We start from the raw sequence: 6,722 nt of genomic DNA, 5'->3' as shown, positions 1-6,722 counted from the left end.
GTCAGTCTTCCCAGTCCATGATGGCCTTGGGCCCCACTCAACTCATGCTCTTTCTTTTCCATGCCCACCCTCCATTTCCAGCAAGCTGATAAAGATTTCGAGCTGTCAGACTAAATGTACCCTTAAAAGGTTGAGTGTGGAGAACAATCGTTCTGAGCTGCAGTCTTTTTCCATATCTTCTTTGAAATCTGATCGAACTAGGTCATCTGTTCTTTGCCTATGATTCATTACACTCATTTTTCTCGCCTTTTTAACCACATGTTTTTAGAGGCACCGGAATTATACTGAAAGCCCATGAAGAAAATCATCTTTTTTTTTTTTTTTTAATTAGGATTTTTAGGTCAAAAGAGGAAATATCTTCTTAGTCTCTTTTAAGTTCTTGGAAGAACAGCCTCTTGAGTGACTACTAGGGAGGGTTGCTAAGCAGTTCTCATTCATTCAATAAATTGAACAAAGATTTGCTGCCTTATCATGTGCCAGGAATTATTCTCAGCAGCAAGGGTGTAGCAGCAATTCAGATAGGCATTACCCCTGCCTTCCAAATCCTACTCAAAGGGGAGTAGACGTAGCTGCCAGCAGTGTGGAGGGGTTTGTGAAGATATACCAGATTTCCCAGCACCTCCGTGCTATGTCCCACTTCTGAAGCAGACCCCTTATCTCCTCCATGTGGAATTTCCATTGCTTGTAAGCAAACCGAGGCTTTCAAAGAAGAAACATGCAACCAACCTCAGGCCCCCTTTGCACCGTCTTGCTGCTCCTTGTCACAACTCCAGGGGTCTCAGCAGTACCTACTTACTCACCCACGTTACCCAGCAAGCTCTAGACTTCGCATTAACCTTGGTTTTTAAGTAGGGGGGGCGGGGTGAAAACCTGTGTTTGCACTACTGATGTTCAATACCTTCAACACCAATTAGCTCTTGTTTGGAAACAACCCAATCATTCCAAATTCTAGCTAAGAAAACAAGAAACTATTTTAATTCAAGGTTTAATGAGTGCAGCAGAGAATAAAATTGGGGTTTGTACTGGTTTACTGACTTTGTAGAACAAATAAGGGGCAATTAGAGGGGAAGGGGGGGAAGCACAGAATATACTAAGAACAGAATTCTCTCAAAGATGTGTGAACGTTTGTGCTATGTTAAATTACAGAAACTAAACCAGTCCTGTCACCATTCAATGAGCTCCCTAGTTGTGTGATTTCATAATCTGCATAGATGGGAAGATAAAATTAAATTGTAAATCCCACCTATTTGGAAGCAGAAGAATTTATACAGAATTCTTTCTTCTTTTAAAAAAATTTTTTTTTAACATTTATTTATTTTTGAGAGACAGAGAGGAACAGAGCGCAAGCCGGGAAGGGGGAAAGAGAGAGGGAGACACAGAATCTGAAGCAGTCTCCAGGCTCTGAGCTGTCAGCACAAGAGCCTGATGTGGGGCTTAACTTTTGAACCGTGAGATCATGACCTGAGGCAAAGTCAGATGCTTTACCAAGTGAACCACCCAGGTGCCCCAGTACAGAATTATTTCAAACGAAATGACATTTGCTTTGGGAAGTAAGAAAATTACAGATAATAGGAGATCCCTGCTCTACTTTGCTTCTAGCATGAAATACTGACTTCCAACGCATCCCCCACCTTCCCGCCTCCAGCCTATCAGAAGAATCTACCTTGACAGTGACAGTGGGTGCCTCCATCATGCTGGGTCTGGAGAGAATTTGCCTAAGCCCCTGCCTTGGACAGACCTGATTCTTTTCTTTTCTCCTTGTGGCTTTCAGCAGACCAACAATTCACCTAACTGGGAAATCATTATTAATTATTTTTAATGTGATACTGGATTTTGGTTATTAGAAATACATATTGAAGTATTACAGATAACATGATACAATGCCTGGAATTCACTTCAAAATAATCAGGGGGTCAGGAAGAGGGTCACCAATCAACCCCCAGCTGAAAATTATTGACACTAGATATTGGGTACATGGAGATTCATTATACTTTCTACGTTTATATATATTTGCAGTTTTTCATAGCAAAAGGAAAAAGATTTTAAAAGTTAATCTATAAGATGCCATCTTTATAAAACTTCGTTTGATAATCTGAATGCCATTTTAGTGTTGATAACAAGAATGAATAACTACGGGGACTGTGTTACATTCTTGCCATGCGTTATTCTAGTTAATCCTTACGACAAGCCCAGAAGGTCAGTATTATTATCCTGACATTACAGATGAAGAAAATGAGACATAAGCACAAAGAACCTGACTAGCTCTATAGCATATAGTGACAGAGCAAGGGGTGAAATTGGGTCTGGCTGACCGAAGGGACCTATTATAAAATCACTATGCGTTGTTCTTCACTTATAATATTTATTCCATAAAGGGATAGAATGCTGTCAGTGAAAATTTGGACATGCAGCCCTTTGTTTATTCACTCAAATGAATGTTTACTGAGCCTATGCTGTATCCCAGGCACTGTGTGAGGTATGCAGTAATGACAAATGGGCTGAGCCAGTCCTGATGGGCCAGCATCATTTTCTTCAGCCAGGTCTTGGTAGTGAAGGGCCACATGTTCCTTATTCTCCTTCAGAAAAGTGTTTAGGGGCCCCTGGGTGGGTCAGTTGTTCAAGCATCTGACTTTGGCTCAGGTCATGATCTTGCAGTTCGTGAGTGTGAGCCCTGTGAGTTCGAGCCCTGCGTAGGGCTCTGTGCTGATGGCTCAGAGCCTGGAGCCTGCTTTGTATTCTGTGTCTCCCTCTCTCTCTGCCCCTCCCCCACTTGTGCTCTGTCTCTCTCTCACTCAGAAATAAACATTAAAAAATTAAAAGAAAAAAAAGAAAAAAAAAGTGTTGAAAAACTGGTGTCCTGGACTGCCTCAGTGGGGTATATCCAAGGGGTCAGATGGACTGGGTTTCTGCCCCAGGTTCTTTCCCTCTTTCTATGATTTGGTAAGAAGAAAGGCCTCTTTTTAAAGTTAATAAAGAATAGTAACTTGAAATCCACTCTTCTCCTCAGACCCACAGAGAACCATATATTTGTAGTACCAATAACTGGGAGCTATTTGTTCTTTCTCATGCTGGGCCCTCAATAACTCTGAATAATGCCCATGACCTTTAAGCAGTTCTGCATTCTGGAAATAATTGGCATGAATTTCAAAATAGCTTATGGACTTAAATTCAGGGAAAAAAAAAAGGAACTCTATTGTTGAAATACATGCAGTAAACACAATGACCAATCTGATCAAGTTCAACTTTGATTAATTTTTTGGACCATGAACACTAATACATTATTTAAAATTTCCATTCGTAAGACTTAGGGCTTCCTTATGGTAACTTTTCCTACTCTTCACTCCTGTTGCTCTGAATAAAAGACGCTACTGATTTTGTTCTTGACCAAGGTCTTTTACTGACCCTGAAAATCCTACTGGATATAACGTGTCATTATACCCATACACTAGCATGTGCTTGGACTTTGTTTCAACTCTGGAAAGATTTTCATGGTGGACCCAGATTCCAGCCAGTTGGCACCCCTCTGCTGCAGCCACTTGGGTCCCTGCCACCACCGTCTCTTGCCTGGGTTGTGGTCACAGCCTCCTGTCCATTCTCCCCACCTCTGCCCCTGTCCTCTGCAACAGGAGTGTTTCTCTAAAACACGAAACTTTGTTCAAAACCTTCTAATGTCTTCTCATCTCTGTCAGAATACAAGTCAAAAATCTTATAGTCACCTACCAGACTCTAGGTAATCTGGCCCTGTTATCTCTAAATACATCTCCCTTGTCTCACCTCCTAACCCACAGTGCTCCAGCCCTGTGACCTTTTTGCTGACCTTTGTTTTTATATCAGTACAAGTATTTACACTAGGAATTTACTCTGAAATGTATGCCGCAGGCTCCCTCTTTTGCTCTGAAGTGGGATATATTCTTTGTGTTCTTTTTCTTAACAATTCTGCAATATAGATTGTTTTAATTTTAATGATTTCCAGAGAAAAAGAAGATGCTGACTTATGCAATCACGTGCAATTTGGAAATCCCCCCTTTTTTAAAAAGTTTATTTATTTATTTTGAGGGAGGGAGAGAGAGAGAGCGAGAGAGAGAAAGCGCCCAAGCTGGGGGAGGGGCAGAAACAGAGCAGGACAGAGATCCAAAGCAGGCTCAGTGCTGACAGCAGACAGCTTGATGCAGTGCTCGAACTCATGGACCATGTGATCATGACCTGAGCTGAGGTTGGATGCTTAACTGACTGAGCCACCCAGGGACCCCCAGAAATCCCCTCTTATTGCTTTGCTTTCTGGAAGTTGAACGGCAGAAAGCTGGATTAGTATTCATTATTATTCATGAGCAAAGATAAAATATGGCCACACAACTGCTTAGGTGTAATATCCATTCAACAAGATGTACACTGAGCATCTAAACAAAATTTAAAAACCCTAATGAACCTCAGACTAACTAAAATACCTTTTCAATTTCAAAATAATGACTTTGTCTTATTTTACTGTGGTGTTGTGAGTAACCACCATAAGCAACTTACTAGAGTGTATTTCCAGCTTCACCTAAGGCTATTTCTGGAGATGGCCTCTGGGTTATCAAAGTTAAAGCATGACTTATATATTCAAAGACAGCTGGAAGGCGTAATGTGTCTTTTTTTTTTTTTTTTTTTTTTTTACCAGAAGCTAGAGACATCAGACCACAGTGGGAAAAGCTGCACTTTGAAGTTGAGTAAAGCTTGAGTTCGAATCCCTCCAAATAGATCTATCTCAGCTTCATCCACTTGTGATGAGTTTCCCATCCTGGTACGCAAAGCCCCGGAGGATGTCATTTCTTGTCCCTCCCCAAATGCCCAGACAAATCCTGAACACAGTCTCAATTCACTTAATTTCTGGGGTCTCTGAATTCTTTTCCTGAACCCATTTAAACATCCTACATTCAAAAGGTACAAACCTTGAGTTTTAAGGTAAATAAGTCCTGGGGACTTAATGTACAGCATAGTGACCAGAGTTAATGATGCTGTATTGTATATGTGAAAGTTGCTAAGAGAGTAGATCTTAAAAGTTTTCACAAGAAAAAATTTGTAACTATGTGTGGTGATGGATGTTCCCTAGACTTACTGTGGTGATTATTACACAATATGTACGAACAGCAAATCATTCTGTTGTATACCTGAAACTGATAGGTCAATTACATTTCAGTTTTTAAAAAACCCGTATTCCCCAAAGGAGGGCTCCACCTTAATATTGCGGAGGGTGCCCTAGCTTCTCCCCACCTCGTTTCCTTCCCTCAGCCACACACGACTCCAGCAGAGGTTCCTGGGCAAGGCTGCAGGGTCCAGGCTCCCGGGCCCCAGCCTCAGAGGGGCACTTTGCCTAGGCTCTGTGGCACCCCTGCACCCCACTGCCCTAGCTCCAAAGGGTCCCAGTCCTGCCATCCCCCCATGTTTTAGGTGCATTCTGATTTCCTACTATATTGTATTCCCAAGATATACCTCTTTGGTTTCTAGTTCATCCAAAACCAACTTTGCTGTGCCCCGGGTTCCTCACTTGGAAAAAATTGTGTAATACCTGCCCCACCAGCTAGTGGGGAGGGCTAAGAGAAATTGGCCAAACAGCTGCCTGTAGCAGAGGCAGGGTAAACATTAGTCCTCCCTGCAGGCTTGGTGAGTGGGGGACGGCTGCCACAATGTTCCCTGAACATTCAAGCAGGAGTCAAGCAGGAATCCTGCTGTGGAGAGCAGGGAGAGGAAGTCAGACTGGCTGCATGTGAGCCCTACCCGAGAACAATGGAGTTGACGGGAACAAACAGCTCTATAGGTGGCATAACACAGGCAGAATCATTACACTTAAATGTCACTTCCTCAAGAGGCTGGATCTCAGCTAGGTCCCCTTGTCATGCTGTGGTTGCACTGTGTGCTTTTCCTTCATTTTATTTGTCCGTTTGTTTGGGAGGAAGAATTTGAAGATTTAATTATGGTTTCCTTCCCGCACTTTGGCATCTGATCTTTATTGGGTGCTTGCGTACAGCCCTTGCGAGTACCGCGCGAACGGCTCTCTGAGCTGATTTCGTGACTATATTGTGCACCTGCACCTAGTAAAGCAGGGCAAAGAGAAACCAAGGGACTTGCTCTAAATCACTTGGTGAGTGGCAAAGTCGGGGTTCTAACTCAAGGGTCTGACTTGGGAGCCTTTGCTCTTCATTAACCACTACCCCAACACGTATTTGAGCCTGGGGGCTACCGGTGCGTGCTTGGCTCTTGGTGGGTGAAAACACATCGACCGAAAGAAGACGTTTCTTAGACCACATCCTCATTTGAAATTGATCCTTCTCCGAGATTTGAATTTAGAGCACCCTTCTCCAGCCCTCGTTTCTAACTCAGGGTGGGCATCAGGGCCTCCTGTTGCTCAGGTCCCACACTTCAGCCCTGCCCATTGTGTGTAACATGCCGTTCTTGGCCTCTCGCCAGCAGGTAGGGTCCCTCTCTTTCCTGGAGCTTCTGGTCTGGTAATCCCGTGCTCATTCCCCTTATTTTGAAAAGATGGCTTTGCTTGGGGTAGCTATGTGACAAGATACAGGTTCTTCTTCCTCTCTGAGCCTGTTTCTTCACTCATGAAACATGGGTAATATGGGATCTTAGTAATGACATAGCACATGTGAAACACTCAGCATCGTGCCTGGCACGCAGTAAGGACTCAGTAAATGTCAGTTGTTGTTTGCTCCTCGGCTCCAAACGTCATGTGACAA

Source organism: Panthera pardus, unplaced genomic scaffold (genome assembly GCF_024362965.1).
Source record: "Panthera pardus isolate Hobbes unplaced genomic scaffold, ASM2436296v1 HiC_scaffold_17, whole genome shotgun sequence".
Classification (NCBI taxonomy): domain Eukaryota; kingdom Metazoa; phylum Chordata; class Mammalia; order Carnivora; family Felidae; genus Panthera; species Panthera pardus.
Note: the sequence above shows the minus strand (reverse complement) of the source record.